Raw genomic sequence first — 19,026 nt, 5'->3', positions numbered from 1 at the left:
AAGCAACATGTGAAGTGGACAAAGACTTGTTGACTGAAGAAAGGTGAAATGTTTGATGGTGTATTTGACACGTAACTTGTATGGAATGTGTTTCACTGAGTATGTCCACGTTGGGCAAATATTGTGCTACTGGTTGACATATCACTTTGACTAACTCTATGTTATTAACATATATATGGAGGTAGGGCACAAATCAAGATTGTCATGTTTCTGTTTCATCAAAATATGTCATGCATGTGTGGTGAATGACGTGAATGAATATGAGGGAATAACAACTGCAAGGAAATTTCATTTCAACACTTGGTTGAGATGAATACAACGGAATGATATCTTGTATCATTTTCATCTTAACTCTTGGTTCTGAGGGTATGATGAGCACAGAGGAACGACATCTTGCATCTTGTTCATCTTAACATTTGTTTCTCAGGCTATCATACCATTTGGTTGAGATGAGTACAGAGGAACGACATCTTGCATCTTGTTCATCTTAACATTTGTTTCTCAGGCTATCATACCATTTGGTTGAGATGAGTACAGCGGAATGACATCTTGCATCTTGTTCATCTTAACATTTGTTTCTCAGGCTACCATACCATTTGGTTGAGATGAGTACAGTGGAATGACATCTTGCATCTTGTTCATCTTAACATTTGTTTCTCGGGCTATCATGACACTTGGTTGAGATGAGCACAGTGGAACGACATCTTGCATCTTGTTCATCTTAACATTTGTTTCTCAAGCTATCATACCATTTGGTTGAGATGAGTACAGTGGAACGACATCTTGCATCATGTTCATCTTAACATTTGTTTCTCGGGCTATCATGCCACTTGGTTGAGATGAGCACAGTGGAACGACATCTTGCATCTTGTTCATCTTAACATTTGTTTCTCAAGCTATCATACCATTTGGTTGAGATGAGTACAGTGGAACGACATCTTGCACCTTGTTCATCTTAACATTTTGTTCCCATTCTATGATATCATTTGGTTCATGATGAGCACAGTGGAACGACATCTTGCATCTTGTTCATCTTAACATTTGTTTCTCGGGCTATCATGACACTTGGTTGAGATGAGTACAGTGGAACGACATCTTGCATCTTGTTCATCTTAACATTTGTTTCTCAGGCTATCATGCCACTTGGTTGAGATGAGTACAGTGGAACGACATCTTGCATCTTGTTCATCTTAACATTTGTTTCTCAGGCTATCATGCCACTTGGTTGAGATGAGTACAGTGGAATGATATGTATTTCATTTTCATCTTTACGCTGGGTTCTGACGTTATGGTATCTGACATCATGTTTACCAGAACACTATGGTTTGCGAGTATGACGAGTGCAGCAGAATGATATATTTGCACAGCGGAATGATATATTGCGTCCGTTTCACCAAACACATGGTATGTGCACAACGGGAAGATATCTGGCATCATGTTCATCACAACACTTTATGTGAGGATATGATGTGTGCAACGTGATGTCTTCCATCATGTTCATCACAACACTTTATGTGAGGATATGATGAGTGCAACGTGATGGTGTCTTCCATCATGTTCATCACAAAACTCTTTATGTGAGGATATGGTGTGTGTGCAACGTGATGGTGTCTTCCATCGTGTTCATCACAAAACTCTTTATGTGAGGATATGGTGTGTGTGCAACGTGATGGTGTCTTCCATCGTGTTCATCACAAAACCCTTTATGTGAGGATATGGTGTGTGCAACGTGATGGTGTCTTCCATCATGTTCATCACAACTCTTTATGTGAGGATATGATGTGTGCAACGTGATGGTGTCTTCCATCATGTTCATCACAACTCTTTATGTGAGGATATGATGTGTGCAACGTGATATCTTCCATCATGTTCATCTTAACGGTTGGTTCTGAGGTTATGGTATATGACATCATGTTTACCAGAACACTATGGTCGGAGAATATGACGAGTGCTGCAGAATAACATCTTCCATGCTTTTCATCCCAACACTTGGTCCTGGGGTTATGGTGACTGTCACGGAATGGTATCTGGCATCATATTCATCGTACCTCTTGATTTGGGCGTTTTCAAGAGCACAATGGAGTCATGTCTTCCGTTAATTTCATCATAACACTTTGGTCGGGATGAATACAGCTGAATGACATCTTGTGTCATTTTTGTCATAACACATGAGACTAGATGTCGACATGGCCGAGATAAGTGCAATGGAATGACATATTTCATCATTTTCATCATAATTCATGGTCAAGATGAATACCACGAAATGATCTCTTGTGTCGTTTTCATCAAAACACTTGCTTGAGTTGAACACAGCGAAATGGTATCTTGCAATGTTTTCATCCTACCACCTGGTTCAGAGGTTATGATGAGCGCATCGGAATGGCATCGTGCATTATGTTGTTCATCTTAACATTGGTTTCTGAGATTATGATGGGCGCAGCGGAATGGCATCGTGCATTATGTTGTTCATCTTAACATTGGTTTCTGAGATTATGATGGGCGCAGCGAGATGATATATTGAATCATTTTCTTCGTACCACTTGAAATGAGCACACATGAATGATATCTATCTTCATTTTCATCTTTACTTGAGGTTCTGAGGTTAGATGAGCACAGCTTTATGTTATATTGCTTCATTTTCACCATACAACTTGGCTGAGATGCGCACAGCGGGAAGACATCTGACATCATGTTCCTCAAGCACTACTTGTGAGGATATGATGAGTACAAAGAAATGAAATCTTTCACCATGTCCACCTTAACACTTGGTTCTGAGGGTATGGTGACTGCCATGAAATGATATCTAGCACCATGTCCACCTTAACACTTGGTTCTGAGGGTATGGTGAGTACAAAGAAATGATATCTAGCATCATGTTCATCGTAACACTATGGTCTGAGAGTATGATGCGTGCAACGGAATGATATCGTCCATTCTGTCCATCTTAACGCTTGATTCTGAGGATATGATGAGCACCATGGTATGACATCTTGCATCACTTGAATTGCAAAGTTCAATTTATGCCTTTTCACGGGCGGAAAGGAAACATGTCTTGCATTATTTTCATCATAACATTGTGGTCTGCGGATTTAGCAAGTGCAACGAAATTATATCTTTCATCATTTCCATGATAAAGCAGGGTTGAGATGAATACAGCGGAATGATATCTTGCATCATTTTCATCACAACACATGGGCGAGATGAATACAACAGAATGAAATCTTGCGTCATTTTCATCGTAACACATGGTCAAAATGAATGCAACGGAGTGATATCTTGCATCATTTTCATCATAACATATGGTGAAGACATCATGCTTACAGTAACACTATTTCTCAGAATATAACGAGTGCAACAGGACACTGTATTCCATGCTTTTCGTCTCAAGACTTGGTTTTGTGATTACGGTGACTGCCATGAAAATTGTATCTGATATCATGTTCATCAGAACACGGTGACTGCCATGAGTATGATGATGAGTGCCGCGGAATGATATCTTTCATTCTTTTCATGTTAACACTTGGTTCTGAGGTTATGGTGAGTGCCATGGAATGGTATCTGGCATCATATTCATCATAACACTTAATTTGTGTGTTTTCAAGATCGCAATAGAATCATGTCTTGCATCATTTTTTATCATAACGCTTTTGTCGGAACAATATCTTGTGTCATTTTCATCATAACACGTGGTCGAGATGAACACAACTGAATGACATCTTCATTCTCATCATAAGATCGCGATGAATATAATGGAACGATATCATGCGTCATTTTCATCATAACACATGGTAGAGATGAATACAACAGAATGACATCTTGCATTATTTTCACCATAACACATGGCCAAGGGATTAAAACAATGGAATGACATCTTGCGTCATTTTCATCACGATACTTGGTTGACAGAAGTACAAGATGCCTGGCATAACTGGCTCTGAGGTTGTGATAAGCAAAACGGAATCACTTTTTGCATCATTTTCATCTTAACCTTGTTTTCGAAGTTATGGTGAATACCGAGTGATGATATCTTGCATTATGCTCATCGTAACAGTTGGTTTGAGGGTTTTGACATCGAAATGATATCTTGCATTATTTTCATCGCACCACTTGGCTCTGGGGTTATGTTGAAGCGCAACGGAAAAGAAAATCAATCTTGTAACTCTCTATGATAGTAGGTAATAGTTAATTGAGCAGCCTGAAGTTAGCAGCGGGTTCGTGTTTCGTCATTCGCTTTTTCGAAACACGAACCCTCTGCAAATACAGTACACTGCCATTGTCTTACATTTCATAGAACTGATGGGCATACATTGAATAACAAACCCAGTGCGGTTTAGTATTTCATTATTCAGAGGTTCTGTATAATCCAACACCCATGCACATTTGGTACACCCGCAGTCTTTTATTTCATGACTTTATATGACAGAACTACTGTGGAGATTCCACGTAGAGCGTTTGAATAACGAACCCGCTGCTAGCATGTTATTCGTTTTTCGGAAGACGAATAACGAATCAAGAACCCGCTGCTAACTTCAAGCTGCTAGGTAATTGATGGTATTTTGCACCCTTTTCGTTACAGCTAGTCCCGGCACACCAGAACGGAAGGATATTGTGCACCTGTTTCATCAAAAGACGTGTATCTTGTACCTCTTAAACATTTAGTTGTGGAGGTGCTGATGAAACGATGGAATGCCTGCTCCGTGATCACACTTTGCACTGCAAGTAGTGGTAAGAGCAGAAAATGACACCTTGCACCCGTTTCCATCAAAACGCATGGTGATGACAGTTAGGTTGACGCGCTGTAAACCATCTTTCATTCATTTTATCACAATATATGATATGTCTTGAGCATATCACGCATATCATAATTTCTGATAATACTTGTACAATCAAAATCAATTTGTTTTAGTCGAAATTTGGCATTTGCATGATAAAGAGAGGTGATCGACGATTGGCTTTGGGTACAACCTTCATGTCCTTTAGCATGGATCTGTAGTTTTGCTGGAATGCACTCACTCACTCACTCACTCAATCGTGGTTTAAATATTCAAGCTGTTCCTGACGAAAATTCAACCTGACATAAAGGTTATATAAATCAAAAATCTTTTTTCCGAAAAGGTTAACTTCATATGCATAAGTTATGACGCGTGAGTATCATACTACAACATACGCGCAACGTTAAATATCAAACGGACATCCTAAAGGTCGCATTGCGTTTCATCATTAAGATAAAGCCTATTTAATTCTGTTTGATCAAGCAGAAAAGAGTAATCTGGATATTATGCAAACATAAATCCCTCTCAAAATTCCCGTTAAAACAACATCTTGATAAATACAGCAACAATGACGCGGTTAATCTTCAGATTAATATCGGATTTCCTTTCTTTGCGAAAATTAAAGAATTTGATTACGAAGCTTAGAATATCTGAAATTAAACCAAAGGAAGGCCTTCACGATAATACGTCCTAAACCAATATTGGACCGACAATGTCGAGCTGCATAGCGTGATAGACCACTGAAGTGCAAAGTAACATATTTGTCAAACTTCTGTATAATTCTTCGCGAAACCATCTGGTGGTATCAATTCTGGTTCGGTGGAAAGGCGCATTTATTAAGGGCGATACATATGGCAAATTTGGTCGGGAAAATTGGTTCATCGAAGAAGCTATTTTTCAAGTCAGCAACTTTTGGAAAACCTTCAGATTTTGGACGATCATCCAATCGAGATCGAACGCTGTCTTGTGACACTTTCAGGGGTGATTCTTTACTGAATATTGTATTTTACGGTTGACGTGATTTGGCTTAATTCATGTAACGTGCTTCCAAGCCAGTGCGGGAACACAAAGGACATTATCTGGAAAAAGACACGATTATAAGTGACAAAAAGGATATTATGAATTTCTTTATAATCTGTATCATGAACCAGTGCGTACTTGCCGTAACAATTGTGACATATTGAATAACTGCGGGTTCTAGAGAGCATCTAACGCTTTCAAGATGCGTTAAATACGTCTTTCGAACCACGACGTGTGACGGTGAAGGTGACAAAGGGACGTAATGGCAGCTAAGGATAGTTTGAAGGATGGTTCAACAAACTTATGATTGGTAAGTATATTACCTAGAGGTATGAATGAGACGTTTAATTTGAAAATTGACAGTTGTACCCCAATAACAAAAACCAACATCGGCGATAAAAAGGCCTACTAGATGCGTTGTGCTATTCCAGTGAAAGCCGCATTTGTTTATGAATGACAACAAAAATGTATGGACACCGGAGTGCCGTAGTCATGCCATGCCTGCTAAGATCTCTTTTGTATATCGACACAATGGTATATGAGACGAGTCCCAAACACATGCAAAGGCAGGACAATGTTCATACAAATAGGGCACCTATATAAGTACTGTTGCTCTTAGTATCTCTCTTCGCATTCGTTGATATTGTGCACATATTGAATCTAATATCAAATCAATCAAATCTTATCGTTTTACCTCAATTAAATGTTGATAGACGTTAGAGTTCTATGTAAACGTCAAGGTTTGTTTCTTTTTCTACAAGCTAATTAAAATTGGGCCTGTTGGGTTATGGATTGTGATCTGGCTAATAGATGATGTCTTTGCCGAGAGAGTTGATTGACACTCATGCTATCAACCACTAGTGTTTTAGCCCAATACCGTGCATGCACGGACTGCCATCGTGGCATAATCTATCTTCCGCTTTTCTTCAGAAAGAAGACCGATGATCACTTGCTTACCGTTTACATCTTTAACTTTGCAACCCAAAGTCGTCTCTTTATCGGTTTTAGAACAACAAAGATCCGGGATAGAACTGATCTTCAGTAGCCACTGCTTGTCCTAAGAAGCGACTTACTGGAGGTCAGACTAACTGACTTGGTTAACACGTGTCATCGGTTCCCATATGGGCAGATCGATGCTCAGGCTTTTGATCACTGGATTGTCAGGTCCAAGCTCGATTATTTACAAACCGCCTACACATAGTTGGACTATTGCCGTAAAACAACAACCAACGACTAAAGCATGTTAAGGCTTTAATTCCAGCAGCCAAGATACTGGTTATGGAAAACGCCAAACTACACACGTTTGTGTGAGTGAGTTGAATTATAACGGGAAGTATGTTTCTTAGATAACATTATTTTGTTAATCTACCCCGCATAGTGGATACTCTACTTTGAGTTTTTGCCCATACGGATTCCACTGGACACCAAAATATTCAGCAATGCACCGGGTGTTTTTGAACAGAAGAAGCTTGTCCCGTTCCACGTGTATCCCATTCTCATCAAGGTGTCATAAGGACAAAATGTTAGCTGTTGCTGAACCCAGTAATGGTCTTGTGAACGGCCGATTCTGGACCAGACAACCCCATGATCATAACTATGAGCAATGATCTTCCTCGATGGGTTACGATGCCAAGGATGCCACTTGCTTCACATGCTGTGCGCGTGCGTGTGCATGTGCGCGTGCGTGTGCGGTTTGTTTGTTTGTTTGTTTGTTTGTTTGTTTGCTTGCTTGTTTTGATTTGTTGTTTGTTTTCGACGTCGTCAGCAATCTTCCACGTATTAGACGAAGGTCTGTTATAAATGGAGACAATCTAGTGATCGACACCACGAGCATTGATTTGCGTATATGGTATACGATGACATCCATAAAACGTCACCATCTCCTCTTGTTACAGACATTACTGTAGGCCAATTCTAATCCGGATCTTCGCAGGTTTTGATACGTTTAGTAAATGTCAGTGAGTAAGCCAGTTTAGTTTTATGCCGCACTCAGCAACATCGTAGCTATATGTCGGCGGTCTGTAAATAATCGAGTCTGGACCAGACAATCCAGTAGTCAGCAGCACGAGCATCGATCTATGCGGGACCCAAGTCAGCGAGCCTGACCACCCGATCCCGTTAGTCGCCTCTTACGGCAAGCATAGGTTACTGAAGATCAATTCTACCCGGATCTTCATGGGTAAGTGACAGTGAAAAGAGAGGTGTGCAAACTCCCAGTTAAGGTCGAAGCATGGGATAATATCACGTATCATATGTGGGTGCAAATCGAGTCACGGGTCGTAAGTTCCTCTTCCCGGATGTGGAAGCGAATGATAGAACCAACCCGTGATTCCTACACTATCAGGATATGTATCTCTGCACAGAAATTTCAGTGTTTTATTTTGAAGAGCCGCCAGGTCGAGCATATCAGTTCCGAACCATGGTACGACAGCTGAATGTTACGGTATATTTGTTTGTTTGTTAGATCCGGACACGGGTGCTGGAGTAGCAGAGTGGGTAACGCGTTCGCTCGTCACGCAAAAAACCCGGGTTCGAGTCCCCACATGGGTACAATGTGCGAAGCCCACTCTGCAATGATATGGCTGGAATAGTTGGTAAAAAGGGCCTAAAACCAAACTCACTCGCTCACTTGATCCAGACAGGGAACACAAGTAGTGGCCCACTCGTTAAAGGTGATTTCGCTGTTCAAATTTACGTCCCTTGATCACGCCAGGAAAGTATTACTAGGGGTTCGAATCCCGGGTCTCCGCTTTCTCTAGAGTTGTAACCGCTAAACCAGCGCTCGTCGAATAAAAAAAATGGTGTACGTCAGAGATCTGCCTTAGTTCATTTTTTCTCTACTTTAAGATGCCGTATCTTCCCAAATAATTCACCCTGCAACTAATAATTATTAATGACGATAATTATACTGATATATATGTTTATATCAATCAAAACAACCTTTACTCACTAACCTGTCACAAATATCCTGAACGCTATACACTTATCAGTATACCTACAGGTTCGTATGTGTAGCCGGGGACGATTTCGCTAAATTTAAAGAAAAAGATCAATATTAATGACGATCTTATAGATAGGGTCAGTAAAAACATAACATTACCCTATAAAGGACTGTTCAAAAACGCCCCCTGTTTCTAGTGATGACCAACATATCAACGAATACGAACATGCAAATATCACATTCGAAAACACTTTTCATTTTTGTGTCTTTTTTCAATTACCTTTTCGCTACTGATTTAACCTTGCCAAGGCATTGTGTCAAACAGAAAGGTGATTGGTAGGATGGTAAACGATTATTTTTCTATGTTTCATTTATACGCCCAGGTCAAAGCGTTCCCTCGTCACGCCGAAGACCCGGGTTCGATTCCCCCCACATGGTCACAATGTGTCAAGCCCATTTTCTAGAGTCCCCCGCCGTGATATTGCTGGAATGTTGCTAAAAGAGGCGCGAAACTAAACTCACTCACTCACTAATACGTCAGGAAGTAATAATACCTTACAATAATGTGTTTATTATGTCAGGAACAGTTCCTGAAAGATATTATCTGGGACTTATTTCTGAAACGAATCTTTCACTTACCTTGAAGTGCAGGAAAGACGTCGTGTGTTTATTATAACGAGGTGTGGATAAAACCAGCATACCTCGTTAAGTGCGTTCGTGGGTTCGTGGGTTTGCTAGTGTAAGAATTGATATGAGTAGTTGTATGTACGGCCGTTGACTCACCTAGTCTATCATTCACTATACTAATGATACATTTGTATGTGGTATTTCATATTTGAGAGAATATGTGAAACACCTGTAAAGAATGTATGACAATATCAATTCGCTCTGGAGATCCCCAGGCGTCTTTTGTGCGTTTTGGTATTTCTGGTGTTATTAACCCCTGTTAATAGTAATATCCCCTTAACAAATTTATATCTTAAACGAAATATTGAAAGTTTGACGCATATAACACTGAACACTTTTACTGAAATTTTGAAACAACACATAGAATTTTGAATTACGTTATTTGGGGAGTATGTTGGACTATTTAAGAAAGGTTAACTGGGGTTAAGGTATTACACTAAAGATAATTACAGAAGGTAGTTAAATATTTATATCAGTGACTTTCAAGTTCACGAATGTTTTGATGGTTGTGCCTGGACAGCCCAGAAGTGGCATTGTTTCACTGATGAATTCAAAATAATTGATCAAAATTCCTCATTACAACAGAGATGTTTTAAAAGCAAGTCATAAATTAAAACGTCATTTTTGCTCACGTGATGCCCACTTTTAAGAAACGTATTTATTAAGTGTTTTCGTTGAATTCATAAACGCAGCTCTTTGTGGTTGAGATACAAGTAAGTAATGTGGAAAATAGATGTCTTTATGAGACACGATGATACAGTTTGTTATCTTCAAGTGTCGCGTGTGCAGAAACGTGTCTGCACGTCAGTTATCAATGCATGCAAAAAGCAAATGGTTCAGGATTGGTTCAGTCTAACTAAATAAATATTGTCAAGATATATGATGACTAGATGACAATGCGTCTTACTGGGGGCCTGGAGTGTTGTAGATAAAAGATGAGGAGGAGGGATAGAGAGATTTTCATGTTTATCCACGAACTCAGCAATATTCCAAACACATAACAAACACTAAAATAGACACTAAACGACTAATACATATTTACTATCACTTTTTAAGAGCAATGATTACTTCTGAACTTTCATACGTTTAATTTTTACAAATATACAGAAATACTTGCACTAAAAAGAATGTCTAAAGACAGACAAACAGGCAAGATATGTATATATATACATAAATATTGTTTTTAGGTTTGGGTGATTAAACTTCATTTGAATTTGGAACGACGCAGGTATGTTATTTCAGAAACACTGATTTTGATTTAATTTTATGAAATATGTTTTGGGTGCATAGATTTGTGACTCCTGGAAGATACACTAGTTAGTGAGTTGTATAAACAGCTCAGTACACGTGACTATTATTAATTTCTTTGTATAGTTTTATGTCTCCAAATAATGACAGCATCATATCATAGCGAATGTATCCCTTTATGGTACGTTAATTGAAAGAATGGTGTTTAAAACAAAACACCTATTTATCTGAATGTTGCTATGTAATTAATATAGGTTTTAATTTTTAATATGCGTTTTATCTAAAGTATGGTATTAAAAAAATCTCCACTGTAAATCGGTAGTGCATGTATTAGTAAAGTGCATTTTTTAGAATAAAAGTAAATATTTGGTTTGCATCTAAATCTCATTTTTCCATATCATGAATGGAATCGTTTGCGGAGACATTTATGAGGACTTGTAGGATGTAACTGACATTTCCAATCCTCGACAAATCAACGACTTATCCATCGCTGGTTGTCCTCGTTATAACAACAGTATCGGTAGATATGGTATCTTAATGCGCTATAAACGTGTCTAGGGCCCTATTTGAGCATTAATCACAGCTATAATCCCGTTGTACAGTGATAATAGGAGGCAGGGGCTTCAGTAACACTGTAAATCTTACCTAAAATGTAAGTAATTGATTTTACGATAAAACCGCCCACCAAGGAGCCATTTCGTTAATAGAACATTTGTCCCTTAACAATCTTACAAATCGTGATCTTGTCAAATCAATATAAATTAAACTATGAGTAATTTGATCCTTTGTTTCAGCAATAATACTTTTAAAACCAATTTGAGGGACAAAAAATAGAATTGTGCGGTTTTACACCGAAAATTAATGACGCAAGTTGCCATTTCAGATAATACAAAGAACACATGTTATTTTCACGTGATTTTTTCGAAATAACATGCATGCATTCGGAAAGAACATTCTTGAAAGACCATTAAAACATGACTGTGCTATCGTTATGATTTGAAATATAAAAATAAGTTGTTAAAGCTTACCTCAGTGCGTGAGAAGTTCGTTGATCGAAGTTCCTATAAATACAAATATGTTGCTAGCATTCTCTTCATCGGTCGATAGCAATTGATACTATTATGTTGGCTCTGACTACAAACCTAACTCTTTTCAGGAAATATTGCCAATATCGGCTATAAACATGGGAATGTATAGATATGCCCCCCTTAGTGTCCTTCGATTGGCTCGTAAATGTCACGTGATTAAAATAAACCAATTAAACGGCAGTATCGCCGTCCGTGTCGCTCGATTTGTCATGATTGAAAAATGACCCCCGGTGTACCAAAGGAGCAATATTTTGTCTTAATCAGACACGCTGCATATTTGAAGTTGGGTCGACATGAATTTTTCATTGCTTTCTATTCTGTTTATTTCACATCTATATTCATTTGAACGCCTAAGCTAACAGCAAAATGGATAGAAGACTTTTTTCCGCATCCCAAACAAGAAACCTATAATTTTGTAAAATTCACCGATGTTGAGATAAAACGAGCACGGTTCTCTTCAATCAAAATGAACGCTTTAATCAAGCCTGTCTGGGTTCGAGGGATCCAATAAAGATGTGGAACTCGAGATATCATGACTCGAAATTAAATGTCTCCTGTCTTCGTTCCCCTCCCCGAGCGTTCCCCCTCCCCAATGATCTGCGCACTGTGAGAAAACATCATACGTCGATTTTGATTCCATTTCGTTTTGCCCAATCAATGGTAACTCACTAGTCTAAACTCAAATCCAAAACTGACGACTGAAAGATAGATTTTATTCCTTTCAATAATTGACAGTTTCCTGTTACTTTGATGAATGGTGTCCATTCGTCAAGGGAGGTAATTCTATTATCCAAGTCCAGTGATAGTTTTGCTGAGAAAGTTTAATTTTCTAGGTATCACTACCATAGCTTGCATCCGTATGCGACAAGACAAAACCAAATTAAACAGTATCTTCCTTTTATTCAAGCCATGCTTTGACACCATGTGTGGAACTTGGAGGTTTTGATTTGTGAGATAGGAATGAATCTACAGAGTCAGTCTCAATTTCTTTCTGGTCCTGAGTGAAATTAATTAAAAGCTTTAGCGATTGCTGCGTCTTGGTGCTCGAGAATCAATAACAAGCAAGAAAAGGAAATAGTAAATCTTTCAAGAAGTCAATAGTAATCGAGAGAGCGAAAGACTCGTGGATGCATGATTAGCGCGTGGCCGTAGCTTCTTCAATCATGGCCCCTCTCCTTGCCCTATCCGAGAGCTACAGCTGTGATCAGCTCACAGAATTGTCAACTTTTATAATTTGTCTCTCACCCCAAATCAAACGACTCAGCGAACGCTGGCCTTAGGGTCGGTCTCATTTGGTAAACGACTTATTTTGGCCAAATTGAGCAGAGATGAAAGACTTCGAAGAAAAAATTGAGAAAATCACAGATTTGGCACAGAGTCACAGAGGATTTATGCTTCACAAATGAATATTTATTGTAATATTTTTCTGCCAAATAATGATGTTATTTCGGCAATTTGAATTTCATGTCATTGTTTGATAGCTGAATGAGAACCGTGATTTATGACAGATAGTTGGAAGATTAGAAATCTCACAAGAATTTCATTTTTTTCTTTCCCTTCGTTCGCATTCCTTTACACTAGGTCAATCTAGCCTTACCGCGGTGAATCAAATATCGCATTATGCCGTAGTAAATGATATATTTATCAAAGAATGGATTTAACTCGCTCTTGCCCTTTTCATCAAAAGCTACTAAAATATGTATATAGGTTATTAGAAATACATAACATTAATCATTCAGTTGTGTCTTTCCTGAATCAATCCACGGTTTTACGTTTTGATCCAGCAACTCTTATCATGGCACGTGCTAATTATGCAAGAAATATCTCTGTATCGAGAATCCTCAAGGATAAAAAACACCTCCTCCATTCATATCAGCATAAAGTATTAAACATTAAACATTAATGTTTGAGCATTATAAATCTTAATTCAAAAGATAAATTCCCTCGATTTTGATATCAGTAATCACGAAAGAGTCATCATGTCATTTTGAAAATGCTACGGTCGTTTTATTGACAATCAATGCAGCATACCAGCTGTTAATACTGTATTCCAATGCATTTACTAGAATAATTCGTTCATTAATCTATATCCATGTAATAATGGTTGCATTAAATACACATGCAATCACATTTAAACGAAATAAACGTGAATACAACTCATTGTTTCATTCGTCCTTCTTCATGGTAGAAGGACTGTGATAGACATTTAACCCTACGCGTCGATTTCATTGTGTACATTTGGAATGAAATGTACATATATATATGTAATATTGACTAGTGGCTATATCAGTGAATCTCCCTTTCGCGTGATAGGATTGGGAGATATGAAATATACCTATCGGGAACGTTGTGGGACGATGAAGCGGATTGGGATTGTCTGGCCTTGCTGAAACAGGATATTGATCACGCAAGTACATTACTGTCTTGATTGTGTATGTTTATTAACATATTTATTTTTTTTCTGTTTCTGTCAACTGCTAAGGTTGTATCCTGATCACGTGATGTATCATTGGAGTATAAACTCACATATGTGTTAGTTATGTTTTCAAATATTTAATGATGCTGGTTTATTCCTCTTGAGGATTTAAACATAACTGGCCCTTTTACTTAGTCCTGAGTTTCTTTTCTATGTTCCTTTCTGCATCCTCCATCGTCTTTATATTTAAAAAAAATACATAATTTACATGAACGTTCCCTAGGTAACAATATTTCGATTTAAAAATCTACATATTCATTGCGATGTATTTCATTAGCTGGTGAATAGAACGAAATGTGCGGGTTTTTTTAAAAATGCTCAAATTATTACCTTGAGATGAATATGGAGATTGAATCAATACATATGAAACAGTGTTTTACAGGTCTGTCATAAATATTCCTGTTTTGAACTTGTTTTTGTTTTTTCAGATTCACAACTCGACCATTTGTACAAGGTTCTCTTAAAGATTCATCAGAAAGACGAACTACTTCTTAATGCGGAATAGGGTTTCCATTTAAAGAGTGGACAGTGTATAAAGAACACATTAGGGGGGTCCCTAAACAGTCAGTGACAAAGTGGAAGCTCGGAAAACACAAATCACCGTGTAGGATTAGTGTCGCACTGTCAGGAGACTTTCAAGACTAGTGAATGAAAGATAGGACAAGCTTTCTATAATGTATTTTGCACCCAAAGTAATTTTCAGCTGTTTAGGCACTACTTTTTAGCGATTGGTACCTAATCATTAGGAAAAAAATCACTTGTCTTGAAAGCGATGTGCCCCTTAATCACAATCAGAGATATTACAGGAGCAGAACTTGGATCCGACCCCCTGTGGAGTTCGTTTCAGCCAATGGCAATTCATCACTAGGTGCTCTAAGTTTGTGTTTGTTAATGCAAACAAGGTTAACAAAACCATAATCTTATGATCTTTCAAAAATTCCTGATTTATTGAAATAAAGTGTCATCGGAAAATTGAAAGTCAAATCAGTCTCTTGTTTGACCCCTTTCGCATCTTAGCTCAGACTTTTTGGCTCCAGTCGTGATATTCGTCGTTCGTTTTTGTAACCACTAGACAGATTTGCACCTCCATTTGCATAATGCCATGTTGGATCGAATGAAAATCATTCACGAATTGGGACCCCGTGATTAAAAAGAAGACTTACAGGAGCAAGTTTTAAAGAACAAGAATATTTTAAAGAAAATTGCTTTTGGGGGAGAAAAATTATGCACGTGACAAATATGCGTCTTTAGGCAGGACTCAGGAGGATTAAACACATCCACTGGTCATTTTCATCTTCAAGATATTTTTATCCCATGCATTTCCTTTCAAACATTTTGTGCATTTTGTATGACCCGTTCGCTTGTGTTATACCCAAAGACAAAGCTTTGCGAATATTGACACTCAACGATATCATAAAAAACATAACAGTCAAAATATACACAAGGAAATGAACAAGAGAACACATGAAAGAAAGTACAAGTATTCCTTTACTCTTTTCCTGGTTTCTTCCCAAGGCACATATTGCACTGTGGATTACGTTCTGGAAATAATAAAAGAAACACTTGTACTTTCGAGTGTTCCCTTATCCGTTTCCATGAATATATATATATATATATATATATATATACTCTTTTTGGCAAATACACTATCCGAGTGGCATATTTGCATAAGCTGTAACGCAATGTTCTAATGTGCAATAGAAAGAGATGATAAAGGATAAATATAGTTCAGACAACGATATAAACTCATTTAGCTTAGTTTGACATACAGTCCTCTCATTTATAATGTAAGTGGAGATTTTATATTCATAACGCCTGGAAATGGACATTTCAAAGGCCACCAGTCTCACTGAGACATCGGTATCCATTACTACCGTATTCGGTTATCTGGTTCTCAACAATACAAACAGAATGTTTTTTAGTCTTTGACCTTTGATTACCCCTGCATGCATGTTTCACTTAGACACACAAGAATTCTCATATTAATTCTGAATACAATGCTTAATGAATGTATGTTTTTTTCCATTATTTTACACTACAATTACTGAGTAAAATATCTAGCTCGTCATTCAAACATTCTAAATATTCTACCGTGTTTGTGTATTGTAGGACTCTAAAAAAACACCCCCTAAAAGGAGTCAGGGCCCAACTGAAAGTTAATTACTAAAATTGGTCCGAGTCTTTGCAGTGAGTTATCGTTAATGCCGACAACAATTTGGGCAGATGTGGTTTAAAACCCTCTTTGTGTTTTATCAACGGACCGAAAGGCAATAAACTACGAGGGGGACAAATGTCGTCATACCCCTCCTCATTCTCACCCGTCCCTCCCGGCGGATCCCTCCCCCACTCTTCCGAGCCCCTGCCCCTCAGTCGCCTCAGATGTAACGGCCAGTGATTAAGTCATTAAGCCAAGCAGTCATAAATTACACACGGATTGAAGGTGGCTTTTTCATTTCGATGATCTCCTTCAAACGTGCCACGTGGCAAATGACGCCCCGTCGTACCGTCAACTCGGCGACCCCACCCCCTGCACCGACCGACTTCGTCACCCCCATGTCTGAATAAGTTTTTCGTGAAAATGTGTTTTATTCGATATTTTGATGACAAACATTTAAGAAACACGTGACGAAGTGTTTCAAAGTGACAAAAATATTATGTCATTTACATATCTAATAAATTATTCTTGTTGAAATCGGTTCCATTTCACATCAATTGCTCATGGGGTGTTGACAAGTCAGATGTATGGGTGACACATTTGTATTATCGACGCTTTTGTAAGAAATTAATCAGTACAAGCGTTAAAATAATTAAGTGACGATTAAGAGTGTTGGATACGAATACTAAGATAGTAATATTTCATTCATGGAGACATAAGACCCTTGGAACACAAAGAAAATTTCAGTGATGATGTCTCAGTAGGTTACTTGAAGGAAACATTAATGAGACTGGCTTATAACGAAATATCATCAAAACATCAAATCAGCAACTCCAAAAGTTCACAAATGGACGACAGAATCATATATAATAACTGCTCAAAGAATAATATTCATAGGCGAGATATATTAGTGTGGGTTTGGATACCACATAACGCATGTTTTTTCACTCACGTGTCTTTTGTGTACATTGATACACTCTAACCTAGGCTGTTAGTTCTATAGACACGAATGTACACAGACAGTTTACATCTCGGAATGCCAGCCTAATTGGTGGGTAGCGAACTCAAACCAACCTCTGGCATCCAGAAACAATAAAAGTCCCACACAATTAGCCGTATCTTTAACGAAGGCTGCAAAACCAGCGTTGTACATTTTAATGTCCCAATTAAAACGTACATTCGGAAAAAGAAGACAAATATACCGACGTAATACTCGTTACAATGTCAAATTCTAATAGAGGGTCGGGGGGAAGGGTCGGGTGAGGGATTGCCACTAATGTATGGTAATCCTGATGCCAGACAGAACACCGGTTTAGCATTTTTCACCACAAAGAAAAACAACATTATTACCTGAATAGTATTATCTGTGTATATGCATCTTTTTGTTTTTATGTATATATCACGTCCGCTTTCTAGGCTTGTTGCTGTTTGTACTCTATGGACGTAAATCCGGTATAGACTGGGCACAATTATTGTTAAAATGTACCTACGAATTTAGACCAGCACAACAATTAAAGTAAAGTTTATTTACCTGTTTCTTAGGATGTTCACCTGATTACGTGGTCCAAATTGTGTGCCACTACCACACAACTTAAAACTCATTTCATAAATTTGTTAACGGTGGAACGATGGATTAAAATATGCACAAATATGGAAAAAATAGTTTCACGAACCATCTTAAACACAGAACATGTTCTTTGCAAGGAAAGAAGTATATTATCATATTATATTAAGTCATATCATATCACTAAGACAGTGATAAGTCCTGTGTTAAAAATACACCACCCTAAATACCGACAAAATCCTGACCCCACCTAAAATCCTCGAACCACAATGACCTCTGACCTTCTTGATTACAGACACCTATGAACTAGCGGCGGAGGAGTTCTTTTATCGCGAGCAGCCCTCGGTAACACTTCATAATTCACCACTGAAATCAACGCCATTCTCTTCTATCTCTGTATCGGCAACGGAACAATAAAATCGTTACAACGGCAATGTTTATGGGGCAAATAACACCGAAACGCTCGTAATAGCTGCCGGTTATAGATCATAGCGGCCCGTCTTATTAGTATAGGTACATGCATTAAAGCTTGATATCGACATCGTAGCGACTATAGACAACTTGAAATCTACAAACTGAGAATAATTTTACGAGACAACGAAAAAAATGAAGACAGGAAAAATGGTAATAAATTCACACCCCGATGTAATGGGGCTAAGTATTATGCTCTCAGTTATTGCGCCAATTGTAAATCAAAGTTTAAATATAGTACCCACCTTGCGATGCAAAGATTGACAGGTAGGGGCAACTATGCAGTCCCGTCGGCTTCCTTTGATCTTTCCGACAGACCCTCTTATTGGACAACGAGACAGTACGATAAATTCATAAAACTAGTCTGTTGATGGCCTCGTGTTCATTTCTTTCTCGGTCGTATCATACTTAGGCTGTTTAGCGGCACTGGACCGGAACTACTTCATTTGTATAGCAGACGGGCTCTTCGCGGAGTGATATATATTCCAGCCAATCGCATCGCTTGTAACAAAGAGTTGTTGGCGAGCCGCGGCAGCAGACAAAATTGTATTCTTGAAATGGGAACAAGATATGAGGCGATTTTACAGCAATTACAGGGCTTCTT

The 19,026-nt window shown here is 38.3% G+C and overlaps 1 protein-coding gene and 1 long non-coding RNA gene across 2 annotated transcripts in view; one reads left to right on the top strand and one right to left on the bottom strand.

Annotated features, from left to right (window-relative positions):
* The window catches only part of LOC137298441 (uncharacterized), a 37,490-nt gene extending 22,351 nt beyond the window's left edge, over window positions 1-15,139 (top strand). The window contains exons 2-3 of the long non-coding RNA XR_010957748.1: window positions 14,070-14,163; window positions 14,661-15,139. This is a non-coding gene — a long non-coding RNA (uncharacterized lncRNA). The remainder of the gene's footprint in view (window positions 1-14,069; window positions 14,164-14,660) is intronic.
* The window catches only part of LOC137298439 (homeobox protein Hox-B6-like), an 81,391-nt gene extending 62,659 nt beyond the window's left edge, over window positions 1-18,732 (bottom strand). The window contains exon 1 of the mRNA XM_067830707.1: window positions 18,668-18,732. The gene's annotated coding sequence lies outside the window, so the exon portion shown is untranslated. The remainder of the gene's footprint in view (window positions 1-18,667) is intronic.
* Between the last annotated feature and the right edge of the window lie 294 nt (window positions 18,733-19,026).

The sequence above is a fragment of the Haliotis asinina genome, chromosome 10, assembly GCF_037392515.1.
Source record: "Haliotis asinina isolate JCU_RB_2024 chromosome 10, JCU_Hal_asi_v2, whole genome shotgun sequence".
Classification (NCBI taxonomy): Eukaryota; Metazoa; Mollusca; class Gastropoda; order Lepetellida; family Haliotidae; genus Haliotis; species Haliotis asinina.
This window is presented reverse-complemented; position numbering and strand designations above follow the sequence as displayed.